This window comes from Tenrec ecaudatus, chromosome 11 (assembly GCF_050624435.1).
Source record: "Tenrec ecaudatus isolate mTenEca1 chromosome 11, mTenEca1.hap1, whole genome shotgun sequence".
NCBI lineage: Eukaryota > Metazoa > Chordata > Mammalia > Afrosoricida > Tenrecidae > Tenrec > Tenrec ecaudatus.
This window is the reverse complement of record NC_134540.1, coordinates 50,402,646-50,418,942: the sequence shown is the minus strand read 5'-3', so window position 1 is coordinate 50,418,942 and position 16,297 is coordinate 50,402,646. Positions and strand designations below refer to the sequence as shown.

At 38.3% G+C, this 16,297-nt stretch overlaps 1 protein-coding gene across 4 annotated transcripts in view; it reads left to right on the top strand.

Annotated features, from left to right (window-relative positions):
• Positions 1 to 16,297, top strand: part of TSC22D1 (TSC22 domain family member 1) — a 130,694-nt gene that overhangs the window by 21,877 nt on the left and 92,520 nt on the right. Inside the window, exons 2-3 of one of the 4 annotated variants that reach the window (XR_012786864.1) lie at positions 11,921 to 12,075; positions 12,900 to 14,796. The exons of 1 other annotated variant lie outside the window; for it this stretch is intronic. The gene's annotated coding sequence lies outside the window, so the exon portion shown is untranslated. Of the gene's footprint in view, positions 1 to 11,907; positions 12,076 to 12,899; positions 14,797 to 16,297 lie in introns of those variants that run through there. 2 more of the 4 variants (XR_012786865.1, XR_012786866.1) reach the window with 2 other exon arrangements.

Sequence of the window (16,297 nt, the reverse complement as noted above, 5' to 3'; positions counted from 1 at the left end):
CACTAATATGAAATGACCAAAAGCTGCCGAAAGTCAATAGTTTTCCTACCTTGTACAAATTGATTGCATTTCTAGATAGTTTGTTTCTTTGATACGCTTCTGACAGCCTAAAATTGCCAACTCATGAAAGCAATTCTAGAAGGAGAATTTTTGACAGCGGTGTTGCTTTTTTGCAGTGGAGACGCTGAAGGTCCATTGTGGGTTTCTTTACTTCTAGGCTCACTCTGCGTTGCAGTACTCACGTTGGAAGTCCAGGAGGATCTGCCACGTGCTTATTAGCTTGTTAAGAAGTGAGCCAATGAGAAAAATCAAAAGCTTTTAATAAGTTGACACATTACCCTCCCCAAAACCAAGCTGTGAATATGAAAGTGACCTAAATGTGCTTTTTCCCTGCCCTAGGATCCGGTGGCCCGAGAGGGTTCCCACATGAGGAAAAAAGTTCGGCCAGCCAGGGAGTGGAGGACCCTGAAAGAAGGTGGAAGGGAAAGATGATCTGGTGATAATACAAGGGGTCTTCCAACGTTTGTGGAAAAATGGAATTGAAAGATAAGTTTTCCCACAAACTGTTTGAACCCCCCTTTATTGTTACAGATCATTCATTGTCTGCATGGTAAAGTAGCGAAATGGAGTACCTTAGAAAAATGGTCCAAGATAAGTGAACTCGAGGAACCAAACCCACTGGATGCTGGCTCATAGCGACCCTATAGGACAGGGCAGAACTGCCCTTGTGGGTTTTCTCAGACCATAACTCTTTACAAGAGTAGAAAACCTCATGTGTTTTTGGTGATTTCAAACTGCTGACCTTGTGGTTTGAAAATATCTACTACACCACCAGGGCTCTAAAGCAGTTATTTAGGAAACTTTTGGCAGTACTTAGGTTTTTTCCTAGTTATTAGGATGATTTATTTATTTAAGAAATGTTTTTTAAATGGTTGTTATGTACCTAACATTGTGCAACAATATTAGGAATACTTAGGGAATGGGATGGGGGTTGAGGGGACAAGAACTAACAAAACATGAATTTGTCCAGTATTTTGTATAGTAACCTGAGGAGGTACCCTATGATCTTGGATGTGCCATAGATGGTGTGTATGACTATTTAAAAAAAGAAATCTAATGAATTGATGTATCTGGGGTAGTTGGTATCACACTTCTGCAGTTTTGAACTTTGTTAGATGAGCGAATCTCTTAGCTGACATTTTCTTACTTGGGAAATGGAGGCGATAGCTACCTCAGTGCTTTTGGGAACATTAAAGTGGGTAAGGTGTAAGTTCTTTGTAAATCTATAAGTGGAAATTGTTCTTATTGTTACTGTGCCAACTAATTGTGGTTTGTTGTTTGGACACTGTAAATTAAAAGCTTGTTCAGAGAAGTCATCTTTACTAGATATCCTTTTAAACCAGTGACTTTTGTTCTTTGTTCTCTCCCACTTGGTTTCAACAAGAATCCACTGTGCTAGATGCATAAAAGAAAAGTGAGCTTGTTACATAAATTGGATGCATCAGGGATTAATATTTTGCTGAACCTGAGGGCTGTTATCTAGTTGAGAAGTGCTTCACAATTCTTAAATTCACAAAAGTAAAAACTTGTTACCAAGTGCCCTTTGCCCTTCAAGGGCTGCTTAAAAAGAATGTAGTACAGTGGGTCTCAACTTTCCTAATGCTGCGACCCTTTAATACAGTTCCTCATGTTGTGGTGACCCCCCCACCCCCCAGACAGGCTGTGTGAATTTTTATGGAAGCAGATTACCACATCCATCTCCCACCGAGCAGCCGGTGCCGTCAACCTGGTGACATTTTGCCAGCAGCTGGGTGCTTCATTGCTGCCACACAGGCCTCAAAGGCTTATAGAATACTAATTAATTCACTAGGTGAGAAAACTGTTCTAAAAGCCAGGAACTCTCTGGAATATTTTGGAGGTTGACTTTGCATTTTAGTTTATTAACTTAAAAGAAAGTCTGCAGAAGAGAGCGTTCTATTTTTATTGAATCTGCCTCTTGATTATGACGCCTATTAATGTCCAGGAGAAACAATGTTCTTGCGACACACTTTGGAAATGTTAATTTTGTGTGTGTGTGTGTGTGTGTGTGTGTCCTGGACCATGTAATTAAGTGATCTTAACTCAACTGCCATCAAGTCAGTGCTGACTCATAGTGAACCCCTGTGGGTTTCTGAGACTGTAGTAACTGCTTATGGCAGTAGAAAGGCTAGTCCGTCCACGCCCCCACCACCCCCTCCCCTCCCATGCTGCTGTGGTTAGGATCTCAGCCTGGCGCACTGCCGCTCCACCACCAGAGCTCCCTAATTAAGTGCTCTCAGGCCTCAATTGTAGCCCACCTCTAGACTACCTATTTCTCTGAACCAGTCCCCTTTGTGTTACAGTACCCTCTTTCCTTAAGTATACACTTCATGATAGGCACAAAAGATTGTCTGCATTGGTCCTGACCACATATATATCCAGGACCCCATATGGTATTTTATTTTTTAGCAAAGGGAAGCAGCTCTCTCCTAGACTTCCAGCTATGGAGCTCCAGGAGACGTCCCGGTCTTCCTAGTGCCTCTACTTCCCCAGAAACTTTTCACTCCCCATAGGGCAGCATCCTTCTTGGCCAGGCTTTCTTGCTGTGGGTGCCTGGAGACTCGGAGCAGTGGCAACGGCGATGAGTGACCATGTTGGATGTGTGCAGTCCTGATGTGACTGCCTAGCCCAACTGCGTACGTGGCAGGGTTGGGGTCTGTATCGTGCGAATTCAGCTCTCAGCCTTTGTCAACTGGCCTCCCATAAAACTGCAGTATAATAGGCTGTCCTGGGATTCAGCCATAGATTGTACAGGGACTGCCTGCATATCATGTTTGCACAGCATCTAAACTGCGTAACATCCTACTACACAGAACATTGTGGATGTTGTGTGCCACGTACTGTCTAAATATTGTCACGGGAGAGCCCATACCAAGTACTCTATCTGGCAAACCTTTCAAAACTCAACCACCTTGCCATCGAGTCAATGCCGACTCCTAGCGACCCCATAGGATAGAGTAGAAAGGCCCCTGTGGGGTTCTGGGCCTGCAACTCGCTGTGGAAGTAGAAAGCCCCGTGTTTGTTCTGAGTCGCAGCTGGTGGTTTCAGATCACAGCCCTTGCTGTTAGCAGCCCAATGGATAGCACAACTGATTACCCGCTGTGCCACCAGGGCTCCTTTGACAGACCCTTCAGACCTTTAGTGTGTCAAGTTCAGTGCTGATGTGATGGCCAGCCTAACCTCCGAGCCTCTGTCTTTGTAAGTGGCTTGCAGACCTCAGGGACAGTCTGTGTATATGTGGCGATATATCCTGGGGAAATCTGTAGATAGGAGAGAAATGATTAAATATTCAAAGATAAGGAAATTAATCTGAACTTGTTCTGTGCTCCAAGTACCATCAATAAATAAAAAGCTCAATCAGTGTGAGCTTTATTGCCGTGCTGTGTATGTTGCAGGGTTAAGTGTGATGGCGTTAACTAAGAACAGGAGCGACCTCCAGATCCTGGTCTCCTATTTCTTTTCTATATAGCACTCATTGGAGACGTGGAGTGAGAAAGAAGTACAAAAAGGAATGTTGAAATTCTGAGTAGAATACAGGAAGTCTTTGCGGGTTTGACTCTTAATTAAAGAGCTGAAAAAAGATGGTTATTGGAGATGTTTGGACATAAAAAAACAGTTTATATCAAGCCACTTGGGACTTCTAATGATCCTGGGTGTGTCCGAGGGTAACCATGTCTCAGGATTTCCAGGTAGTTGGTCTTTTTTTTTTTTTTTTCATTTTATTAGGGGCTCATACAACTCTTATCACAATCCATACATATACATACATCAATTGTATAAAGCACATCCATACATTCTTTGCCCTCATCATGTTCAAAGCATTTGTTCTCCACTTAAGCCCTTTGCATCAGGTCCTCTTTTTTTACCCCTTCCTCCCCGCTCCCCCCTCCCTCATGAGCCCTTCATAATTTATACATTGTTATTTTGTCATATCTTGCCCTATCCGGAGCCTCCCTTCCCCCCTTCTCAGCCGTCCATCTCCCAGGGAGGAGGTCACATGCGGATCCTTGTAATCAGTTCCCCCTTTCCAACCCACTCACCCTCCACTCTCCCAGCATCGCCCCTCACACCCCTGGTCCTGAAGGCATCGGACCTTTCTTGTAGGAGGCCCCTGGGTGCACTTGAACTTGCAGACTTTCAGGAAGTGCATTACTCGTTGGCGGCATCCATAGGGACTCCACTGGAAGATTAAGGGAAGCCATTCTTATTCCTTTGGAAATGTTTGTGACGACAGACCATCGTAAAATTGCAGCAAGAGTCTTGAAGTACGAGCTGTATTATGTTTCAGAAATTAGATATCCAAGAAAGGTGTGAGAATTTTTTTTCTGCCTACAAAATCCATAATCTGTTATTATTTCTGAGAGACCTTTAAAAGGCGTTGCTTACTAAAGTGTGTGATAGAAGATACATTTACTACTTTTCTTAATGGAAGTATATCCAGATATATTTGTATATGTTGTTAAATTGGGAAGTTCTAGTAATAATGGCACTTTCAAGGACTTAAGCCAAGATCTAGTGTTTTTCACAAACCTTTACTCTCGTAGCCAATACAGTGTCTTATATGGCACATGTTTTTTAAATTGTTGCTTTGATGGTAATGGTATTTTCTTTTTGACAGTGTTTTTTCTTTTCAGACATGGACTATGACTATCAAAATTTTATTCACATAATATTTGGAGAGTACAAATACTTGGAAAACAGTAATTGCCAGTAAGGTATCAGAAGTATTTGCCTCCAATGTTTAAAGTAAAGATAACCTAATGGATTGGGCATATTTTACTTTTCTGGTTAGTAATATTTTTTTCATAGAAATCAACTACTTGATATGAGTCATTGGCCAACAGAAACTTGAAAGCCAACATTACTGAATATTTTTACCATCAAATATTTTAGTGTCGACTTTTAAAGCTGGCAACTTGTAGCCAATTGTTTTGAATTTGTATTTAATTAAGATGATTAAAATAATTTGTTTGAAAAATAGCCTGAGATTTTTTTATAAACCAAGTTTCTATGCAAAGTAAGTTTAATGTTGTAAATGGAGATTTCTTAATTGAACATCATTAAATTTAACTCTTGAACGTATGTAGCTTAGAAATAATGTTCCCATAAACTTAACACACTGGAAATTTGAGTAGTATATTTGAAAATGTGTAGGTTTCACTACTCTATTTAGAGATAATCAAATTATGAGTCATTCACATAATCTAAACAAGCTCAAAGAGATTGAGAATACCATTTTATGAATTCAAAGATAACTAATGTTATTTACTGTGGATTATTATCTTGAGCAATGAGTTGTCCAACGTGGTCAACGTACAACAATCTGGCAGGCTTTTTTTTGGATGAACAAAATAAAATTTGTTCACAACGGTAACTGGATGGGTTGACTTTTCCTAATTTCTGGTGGTGGTTTACTAGCCCCACCCTTGTCTTTAAGACTGGCAGGCACCACTGGCTCACAACTTCCTTGTCACTGCTGCCTAGATCACTGGACAAGACTTAATAGCTTAAAGGCTCCCGTAGAATAGTGTATCTGTTCTATCTTTAAGAAAATCTACCTTATATTGATAAAAGATTGGAAAGTACTCTGCTCACATCCAGACTGTTGACTGCTTCTGCAGATCTAATGGCTTTTACTAGAGGCTGATGACTTCTTTGGATCTTATTTTTATCATATGTATGTATTAGAATAAATCCAATAGACACTTAAAATTTAGGACAACATATTGTATCGTAGAGATATTTAGTTGTCAAAAAGTATGATTTGAAAAGTACAAAGTTTAAGATGCTGAATCCCGGAGTCAAGTTTTTTTTTTAATTCCTTGCTCTATCACTTCTGTGGTGTGTGATTGTAGCTGAATTACTCGACCACTTTGTTTTCTTATCAGGAAAATTGGTATGATTGTATTAACAATGTAGGGTTATTGTGAGGATTGAATGAGGTAATATATGTAAAATGCATTATAGTTTGTTGTCATTTTTTGTTTAAGCACATTAAGGAAAGAAAAATATAAATATCATTAACTAACTTTAAAAGCAAAGGCAAGTTATTTAGGAATTTTAATTCTTTTAAGTAAAAAATGTTGAGATATTTATAGCTCTAAACTTACAGAAATTTTTAAAGGAAAAAAAGCAGAAAGTGTTTTTTAATGCAGGAATAATCAGACCCTGCTGATTTTAATTTGGAAGACTTTGTGCATTTTAGCTACCAAGTCTATATGCTTGCTGTTGTATACCATTAATTTTCACATTATTTGTTTAACATAAGCATAATTCAGTCTCTCATTTATAGGACAAAAAAATTTCCTTTTAGCTTTCATACAATTTCTGAATCACAGGCTTTTTAAAAAAAAAATCACTTTATTGGGGGCTCGTACAACTCTTATCACAATCCATACATACATCCATGGTGTCAAGCACATTTGTACATTTGTTGCCATTATTCTCAAAACACTTGCTTTCTACTTGAGACTTTGATTTCAGCTCCTCATTTCCCCCCTCCCTCCCACTCCCCTCTCCTTCATGAACGCTTCATAATTCATAAATTATTATTTTGTCATATCTTACACTGTCTGATGTCTCCCTTCACCCAATTTTCTGTATTCCAGGGAGGAGGTTATATGTAGATCCTTGTAATCGGTTCCCCCTTTCTACTTACTCCACCTTCCTTCTATCCTCCAGGTATCGCCACTCTCACCTCTGGTCCTGAAGGGATCATCTCTCCTGGATTCCTGTTTCTAGTTCCTAACAGTAACAATGTACAGCCTCTCATCTAGTCAGATTTGTTAGGTAGAATTAGGGTCATGATAGTGGGGGAGGAAGCATTTAAGAACTAGAGGAAAATGGTATGTTTCATCGTTGCTACCCTGCACCCTGACTGGCTCATCTCCTCCCTGCAACCTTTCAGTAAGGGGGTGTCCAGTTGCCTGCAGATGGGCTTTGAGTCTCCCCTCTGCACTCACCTTCTTTTACAATGATATGATTTTTTGTTCTTTTATGCCTGATACCTGATCCCTTTGACACCTCGTGGTCAAAGGGATCAGGACACAGGCTGATGTGCTTCTTCCATGTGGGTTTTGTTGCTTCTGAGCTAGATGACTGCTTGTTTACCTTCAAGCCTTTAAGACTACATCTTTTGATAGCTGGGCACCATCAGCTTTCTTTACCACATTTGCTATGCACACATTTGCCTTCAGCGATCGTGTAGGGAAGGTGTGCATCATGGAATGCCAGTTTAATAGAACAACGTGTTCTTTCATTGAGTAAGTACTTGAGTGGAGGTCCAATGTCCATTTGCTGCCTTAATACTAATCCTATGAATACATGCATGTAGATCTATTTCCCCACCATCCTATGTAAATATATTTACATATGTACATGCCCATATTTAGACCTCTATAAATGCCCTTTGTGTCCTAGTTTTTTCCTCTATTACCTTTTATTTTCCTCTTGTCCCGCTATCATGCTCAGCCTTCGTTGGGGTTTTAGTAATTTCTCTCGGTTACATTGCCTTTGCTGAAACTCTACCAGGCCTCTCACCTTCCTTGCCACTAATTTTGGATCACTTGTTGCTCCCCTGTCCCTGGGTTGGGGGCACCTATCCCATGGCCCCCCCGGAACCATCGGTCCCGTTGTTTTCTCCTCCAGACCGTTGAATCACAGGCTTTAAAAATAGAGTACTATTTATTAATAAAAGAAGCCATCTGATTACTTTTGTATTATTTCTACAGAATATGACATAGTGTTGTCATTTCCATGGGGGTTAGTTTTAAAAAAAATTTTGGACCAAGCTTTTCAACTGAATAAAGTAAATGGATTTATATAACTTAGCTTTTTGGTGGACATGTGATAAGTATGTCGAATATGATTCCATATTCAGAACCTCTTAGTTTTAACTTTTTATTTTGAAATAATTTTAGGTTTAATAAAAAGCATTCCCATGAATCTTCCCCTAATGTTCATAATTGCATGGAACAATAGTGTGGACGTTGAAACAAGGGAATTAATATTAGTAGATGTGTTTGACTAATGTGTAAACTTCATTTGAGTTTGGACCAATATTCTCTCTTTCTGGCCCAGGCCCTGCTCTCGATCACCATGCTTCAGTACTCTGCCAGGACCACGTGGGGCTGCCCTGTGGGGCTCTTTACAGGAGCCCTTGGGACTCTACATTTTATTGCATGGAGTTGTCACCTTAGTCCCATTCCCTCCGGGCTGGTTCTTCCTTCTTTCCTTGCCTTTCTTGACCTTGGTAATTCTGGAGGGGTGGCTGTTTTGTAGGTCTCTCACTTTGTGGTTTTCTGATGTTTTCCTCATGATCAGACTGTATCGATCCATTTTTGGCCAGGGCATCGGAAGTGATGTTGCACCCTTCTCAGTGCATTACAGAGCTATCTGTAGGTAAATAAGTAGCACTAGTTCTTCCCATTACTGGTGATGTTCTTCTTGAGCATTGGCTAAGAAGGTGGCTGCCACATTACTCCACTGGGAATGTAGTCATTGTCCTTTGGTAATTAACAGCTGTCTTATGGGGAGGTACTCAAAGACTGAATGGGTCCTTTCTCATCATTCTTCTGCCTAGAGCTTTTGCTGATGATACTTGATCAGTACCTTTTAACTTAATTCTTTAACATGTTTGTTTTTGTTGACTGATATATAACTTCTATCTTGTCATAGTAGATAACAATTCTGAAGGAATTAATACAAAGGAATTAAGAAAACTTAACTTTTTTAGAGTCGTATTTTGTGTAGATACTTATGGGTGATATACTTAGATTTATGATTTCTAACTTAAATATAACGGAATTTTTAGTAAGAATTAAACATTTTTAAGTGCTTTTTGAAAATATTAAAATGGTTTTATTGACTCAGCTGGCAGATTTAATAGGTTGTTCGACCATGTGACATCTCAGTGTTGCTGATTTTTGTTAGCGTTGGTTTGGAATGTCTTTTCAGTGGTTGAAATGTCCTTAGAAGGATCTCATAGAAGAATTCTATTAAAATAAAGTTAGTAAGGTCCTACTGTACCATTATTTTAAGCCTCTACCAATTAAAGTTTGACAGTATGCTGGTATGTGTTTTTAATAATTACCTCCTTTTGTAAAAAGTGCCTTTATACAGTTTTCCATATTTGTGATACATTACCAAAGCTATAGAGTCGGTATAAATTTTTAACTCCCAAAGCACTAGACACTCCTCCACCTGTCCTCTATGACTTAAAATAATGCCTTTTTTTTTTTTGATAAGTCTAGTACTTAAGGCAAAATGAAGTCCTGGTCTGAGAGTGAGCTAACAGAGGAGAAGTTTGAAAATGGATCCACTTCTCCAGCCAGCTCTTGTGTTGCCCTGTAGGCAGACCTAAGAATATTTGACTTTTTAAACCTAAATTTATTGTACTTTTCACTTTATAGTCTGTGTGGTGTGGTAAATAGATCAGAGGTCTGGAGCTCCTTCCTGCCAAGTTCTGGTGAAGAAGTAACGTGTGTACACAAAACCCAGACTGATTTGAGGAAGATATAATCTCTTAGGAATTGCTTATTTTCCAAATGAAGCAATTCTGTAAACTAAAAAAAAAAAGATCGCTTGTATCTCCCATTTTAGAAAAAGGCGGGGCCTTTCCCCTGTGTCTGTGTTTTTGCACAGCTGTATTGCTGCTGCTAATTAGTCATGAAGAAAGGAAAGTGGAACATTTGGAAAAATCTATCATTTCTGGATATGTTTAACTTCTTCTTAAAGTTCAATTTAGACTGCATTAACTTGCAAATTTTATGTGAACCTATGGTTTATATTAAATATTATTAAATGAGAAAGGATGAATTGTCAAAGAAATTATGTAGAAAAGACTAGAGTATTGTTTTAAAGAAGCAAATTTTAAAGTATTTCTGTACCACGTGTCTACCGAGTAAGGTGCAATGAAATAATAAATAAGAGCACACAGATGTACTCGTTTTAAGCCTTTTTCATCTTTTAAACAGCTACTTATGGACCGCAGCAATAGAATACTGTGTTAGTCTACTTTTTTTTTAAGAATCTGGAAAGCACCAAATTAGATTGCATTCCTTAAGATGTTTTTTATTCATATCTTTTTCTAATTTGTGCTCCTTTTTAATAATCTCATGTACCTCCACAGTATAGTATCTGTTAAAATACTTCTCAAACTAAGTACTCTCTTCAAAACAAAAAGGCTTAAAGTCGATTGGAAATGTAAGGTGAAGGAATACTGCGATTCAGGCTTAGAAAGTACTTTTAGTAAAAAGAAGTACTTTTTATTTGATACTTGTGGTGGCAAATTTCCTCTCTCAACTTACTCTTACCAGTTTTCTTCCTTTGAAAGACATATTTTGGAATTGCAGAGTTAGTGGTTAAATTCACATAATTTCTTTCCTTAGGCGAAATTGTTTTCCTTTTCTCATATGTACAGAATTGGGTCTGTTCTGAAGCAGAAGGCTTGGCTTGTTCTTTTCGTCTTTGCCTTGTAAGAAACCTAGTCGAATTATTGTGAGGTGATAGAATTAACCATTCCTTTTCAGCTTTGGCTGCATTTCCAGACTGGCCAGCAGAGCCAGGAGGAAGTGAAGGCATGAACACATGCCCTTTGGTTGGCTGTACCCTTCTTAGTGCTGCCACTGTGTCGGTGGTTGGTTGGTTGGTTGGTTGGTTGGTTGGTTGTTTGGGTGATAGAGAACAAGAGAGCACAACCCTCGTTCCACTAACAGGTAAGGAACCGTGTAATTATCAGTTGATGTGAGCAGGAAATGACTTGGTGGCGTCTACATTTTTTTTAATTCTCAAATATAATGAGTCCCTGAAATAGGGTAGTGTGATTGTATAGTTCATAGAATAAAGTGATACAGCAAGCACAATTATATTTAGAGTCAAATCTATAATTTAATAGGGATGTGTGTGTATATATATCAATTACAAAGTATAATTGACTATTTTTCCAAAGAAGATGTCTAGTGTAGTCCCTTTAACTTTAAATACACATCTGCCTATCTTACTCTCCTTTCAGCTTTTCCTGATCAAGTGCTGTGTGCTCTGAACCTCCTCTTGTTTCCCTTGTTCCTATAATAAAATAAACTATTTTCCAGTGTCTTTATCATCGTCTACTGTTGAGGTATGTCTGACTGCTTTAATTTCTCCACAGTAGACATTAATGATTATTTTCTGGTCTTTCTTGGCCCCCAACAAAATAATCACAGCTTTCAAAAAGAGGTTGAGCCTGGATTTCCTACGCCCACTACTCTGCCCTCCTGCTTTAAAGTTGAGTGCGTGAGAAAGAAACCCTTTTCAGTGAAAGCAGTCATGACCTTGACACAGTTGAGCCTTAGCTTTTTATTCTATAACATGGGATGGTGGTTAATTCTTTCAGTTACCAAACACTTGCGTTGAACAACAAACAAAGTCAGCGTCTTAGACAGTTCCAAGACTCAGTCGGATTCCCGTTGATGATTCTGTTTGTTTTCACTCCATCATCTTCTCTTTGACAGAAGAATTAACTGGGGTTCCTCCATTGGTGTCCTGAGGTCAAGTCCCCTTCCCTGTCCCTTTTAAGACAACTGTGATCTTATTTCCAGTCCTGACTTTTCATTTTTCGATTCGGTCTTCTACTTGCAGTTGAATGGTTTGTCAAAGAGTGTGTTATGGCTTACTAGTTATTGAGGAATTAGTCACTGTGGTGACAGACTTCTAAAATTTACATTTACAAGGCACGTCCAGAAGCTCTGCCCAAAGGGAGCTCCTTTTTATCCTGAGGATAAGCCATTACAGACTCGAATGAGCAGAGAATGTAATTTCTTAATCAGAATTTTGTCTTCAATCTATATTCAGCTCTCTATTTCAGTGCTTCTCTCCCACCAGAGGTGCGAGGAGTGACCCTAGAGCCACAGACACAGCCAAGACCACGGAGAGCTTTTGACGTCAGGGGCCACTTTCTCCACTGACCCCTTCGAGGCAGAATATCCAGCTCTGGAGAGAGTGGGAAAGGATAAGAAACAAGTGGGTGCTTTCCGTTATTTGCTTGGGTTTATTTATAGATTGGAGTGTCCTTCCATTGCCCGTTTAACTCTGTTGGGAAACTCCTTGGATTCATATAAGAACCAAGTGGGGCTGCAATCTGTTTTGTTTTCCTAAGAATGTTACTCAGTGCCCATTCAAGAGAGGCCCAGACTTTACTTTTCTCCCCAGATAAAGAAAGCAATGATGATCTGGGACACGCGATTTGGTGAATGTCCGTGAAGTCCACAGGAATTTAAAAAGTATTTGCCCATTTTGGTCTTCAGTGGCATTACTGGGCTTTGAAGTATTTATTTATTTATTGCATTCCAATTACAAAAAGCTCTGTAATCATCTCTGGGCAAGCTGGACATCTGAATTCTCCTAAGTTCCACAGTTAGATGTCCAGGTATGGTCCTACCCTGTCAGAACTTTTGGGTCATTTCCCTGCCTCAGGACTTCATAATAATTAGATCTTCTAAAAGATGCAATGATAGTACCTTTATGGTTTTACTGTCAAATCTAAGCTTTATTCTTTAAAAAGAAAAATATGAATTGATACAAGTTTCAGGATATACTGTCCCTGAAAGCTATGTTTAACACACCCCAAAATAGTTTCCCAGTCCCTAGTAACTTGCTATTTGTGGCAAAACAGCCTTGTCCTAGATTTTTCTCGTGGCAGTAAGGTGGGTGCCTCTCAGTGTCTTTGATGCCGAGGGTAGGATTTGATTTCAGGAAGTTCTTATCATCTACAGTGGGTAGAACATGAACTTGGTGCCTTTGGCAAGTTTTCATTTTTCCTTGGTGGATTCCTTCTGTGACTCCAGGTATCTTGAAAATGGGAGACCGGTATATTTGTTCTAATTGCCCAGATTTCTTTCAACTGGTAAACATCATACTTCTTCAGCAAAAGGAGTTCTTCTGGCAGAGCCTTCATGGATGGTAACTGCCACACATGCCCCGCACCGGCAGTTTGGAAGGCAGTGGTGAATGGATCCATGCCATATGTGTAGAAGACACGAGGATGAGAGAGCCACCTGATCTTGTTATTTATAAACTTTTAACATTTACTCTGGTTGCAAGTGGAGAGGCTCAAATAATGAAATAATCTTTTCAGATTGGAATTTACATGGCCATGCAAATATTGCTTTCCTATTGAGAAGACTGAAATAGAGGAAGCGTGAGAGACTCCTTTCTTTAAAAAGCAGCTCTCTATATCTGTTTCACTGAAAAGATTTATGGGATTGAATCTTTTCACCTAAATCAAAGAGGCAACCTTTTTTTTAAAAGTAATAGAGCAAATTAAACAAAACAACAACAAAAAAATCCAAGTTTGTTGCCTGACACCAAAAGGAACTAATGAATCAGTGCAAGGCAGACTTTTAAACTATTCCCAAATTAATTTTCATGTTAGAAAATTCTCTCAGCTTATCTTTTTTTCTGGTCTTTAGCCTTATTCTTCTCATAGTTGTCAGATCAACAAAGACCCCAGTATAGCAGAAGGGATTCCTTTTGAATGCAACCTAGCCTTGATCCGTCTTCTCAAATAGTCAATGCCTGCGGTATTTATATTGTTGTGCACTGAAGGCACACTAACATTCGAATGATGCTGTCACGGACCTGTATTGCACAGGGCAGAGGCAATTCCTTCGAATTAGAGCAGTGGTTCTCAACCTGTGGGTCGCGACCCCTTTGGGGGGTGGAATGACCCTTTTACAGGGGTTGCCCCATTGTAGCTAAATTACTGTTATGAAGTAGCAATGAAAATAATGTTATGGTTGGGGGATCAGGTATTAAAGGGTCGCGGCATTAAGAAGGTTGAGAACCCTGTATTAGAGTAAGCCCGTGGATGTGACGCAGTGCTGTAAGACAGTTACTAAAAAACAAACTATATCCAGATGATTCTGTTCCTCAATTGGCCAGTCAAAGAACGATAGGAGAATTTTTTCTTCTTTTTTTAGTTCATTTGATGCTGCCAGTTTGTTTTAATTGGGTATAAATTTTAAGACTCGAAAGTCTAGCGTTATTAATATGGAAGAGTTAATAATTTCATTGTTGCAGATCTGAACTGTGTCAAGAAGCCTAAAGTTTTTAGAAACCATTTTTGCTGAAATACAAACTGGTCTTCACCTTTTCTTGGCTATATCTTAGGAATTTTGTCCTTCGTGAATTCTAAATCGATTTTTGTAAGTCAGATAATTAAAAGTAAACTTAAAAGATCAATTTGAACTATAATTTCCTTAGAGAGCTGTGCATTCCTATAAACGATTACATGTTTTTATTCCTGATTTGATTTTGTTAAATGTTCATTTACAAACAACATGAATAAAAAGACATCCATCAAACATAGTAAGTACTAGGAAATACTCAGTGACTGGAGTGAAATTTATTTGGAAATGAAGTTATGCGAACTCTTTGAACCATAGCACATACCATTTATGGGCCTGTGTGGTTATTAGCCGTTTGTTTTAGCTTTGAAGATGAAAAATGATTTCATCTCTTAATCTCATGCTTTGATTAAGTTTAGCTCTGTTCTTTAAAGTATGAAAAAGAAATATAAGTGCATTTCTATTCATATCATGCCACTTTTCAAAGCTATTTCACAATTAAACATTTTGTATATTAATGTGAACTGATTTGTTTATTTCAATTCTATTTTGAATGCATTTTCCTATAAGATTTTTTTGATATTTCATGTCAAAATAATGCAGTCCTATATTTTTCAGTGTTTATGAATATTAATATACGTTATTTTTTCTAGAATGACTAATTGTGTAATGTTTGTACATGTGATCATTTGAAAACTAATAAATACTTTCTCCATGAAAAAATGCACTTACTGATAAATGGCGTATTTCTGTTTCAGGAGTAGAAAATGAAAACTTCAAGAGTAATTTTAAGTGTTTATTAATGTTATGTGTCTTCCCTCCAAAGTAATTGTGTTGTTTTGAGAAGAAAACATTTTAAACTATGAAATTAAAATAATTCCTTAAAGGGTTACCAAATGTTAGATTTATGAAATGATAAGCAGTGATCTATGCAGTCTGATTTTACACTTCGATTGGTTTCAGTTTAGTCTGTCTCCTGATTTTCATTTTTAGTGGCTAATTTTGAATGGCAGTTTTAAAACCCATTAAAGCCCTTAAGTTCATATTATGAATGTTTAGTGATTTGGTCAAATCTCTTAAAGCTACATTGATCAAAATATAACCCCTTAAAACATAGCGTAGAACCACTCTCCTGAGACAGAGGGAAGATTAGAAAGGAATGGTTGCTCGGAGAACCCCCACTTCCTGGGAGCCGCAGGAGGAGGAGGACGCCCTGTTTTCACGCGCTGCTTGAGCCAGTAGCCGTAGAAGGAGAAAGCTTGACTCGGGTCTCTTGCTTATGACCTTGACTTTGTCAGGACCACATGAAAAAGGGTGAAATTGGGATCGGTGAAGGCAGATCTTTTTATCTATTTACATTTTGTTAGAGCCACTAGGACAGTTGACCTTTTCTCTGCAGGCTCTGGGAGAAATGAGGATTTTCTTTTTAATTTGAAGAATTATACAAGTAGGCTCTAAAACTTTAAATGAACATAAAGATGAGAGTGTAACAGAGATGTAATTAATGACAACTGTGGATTAATATGAAACAATCATGTCCCCCAAGAAATTTTCCTGTGAAAAAATAAGGATTATTAAAGGAAATCTGCATGCTTTAGAATAGCTACTGCATTTTGGGCGGAAGGAGGAAACTAAACACTTGGCTTTATTTGCTAAGTTCGAAAAATACCCCCAAATATTCTGTAGACGGAATTTCGTATTTCGAATTGAAGCTGTTTAAAAGATTTACAGATGTGTTTTCAAGGAAGCCTGCCTATTATTTGAAAGCAAAAATATTTGTAAGTCTTTGCTAAATATAAAGAGTGGATGGAGGGTTGGGGACAGAAAGATTCACCAGGAGCTTCAAAAAGGTTTCAACAATAATAGTGCAATAAATTTTACATAATTTTAAGTAATTTTACCACATGAATGCTTCCCTTATACAACTGTTAGTTTCACAATAAAAATATACAGAATGTTGAACGTGACTTAACTTTTATATATTCAAGGTATAAGAACATGCTTATTTCGTGGTGATTGAGTATAGTAAAAAAAAAAATGCTTTGATTGTACCTTAGTTTGGGAAACAATCTTTTTTGTTATCTTTTGTTTAAGAAAAAACAAAACTAAAAGCATGT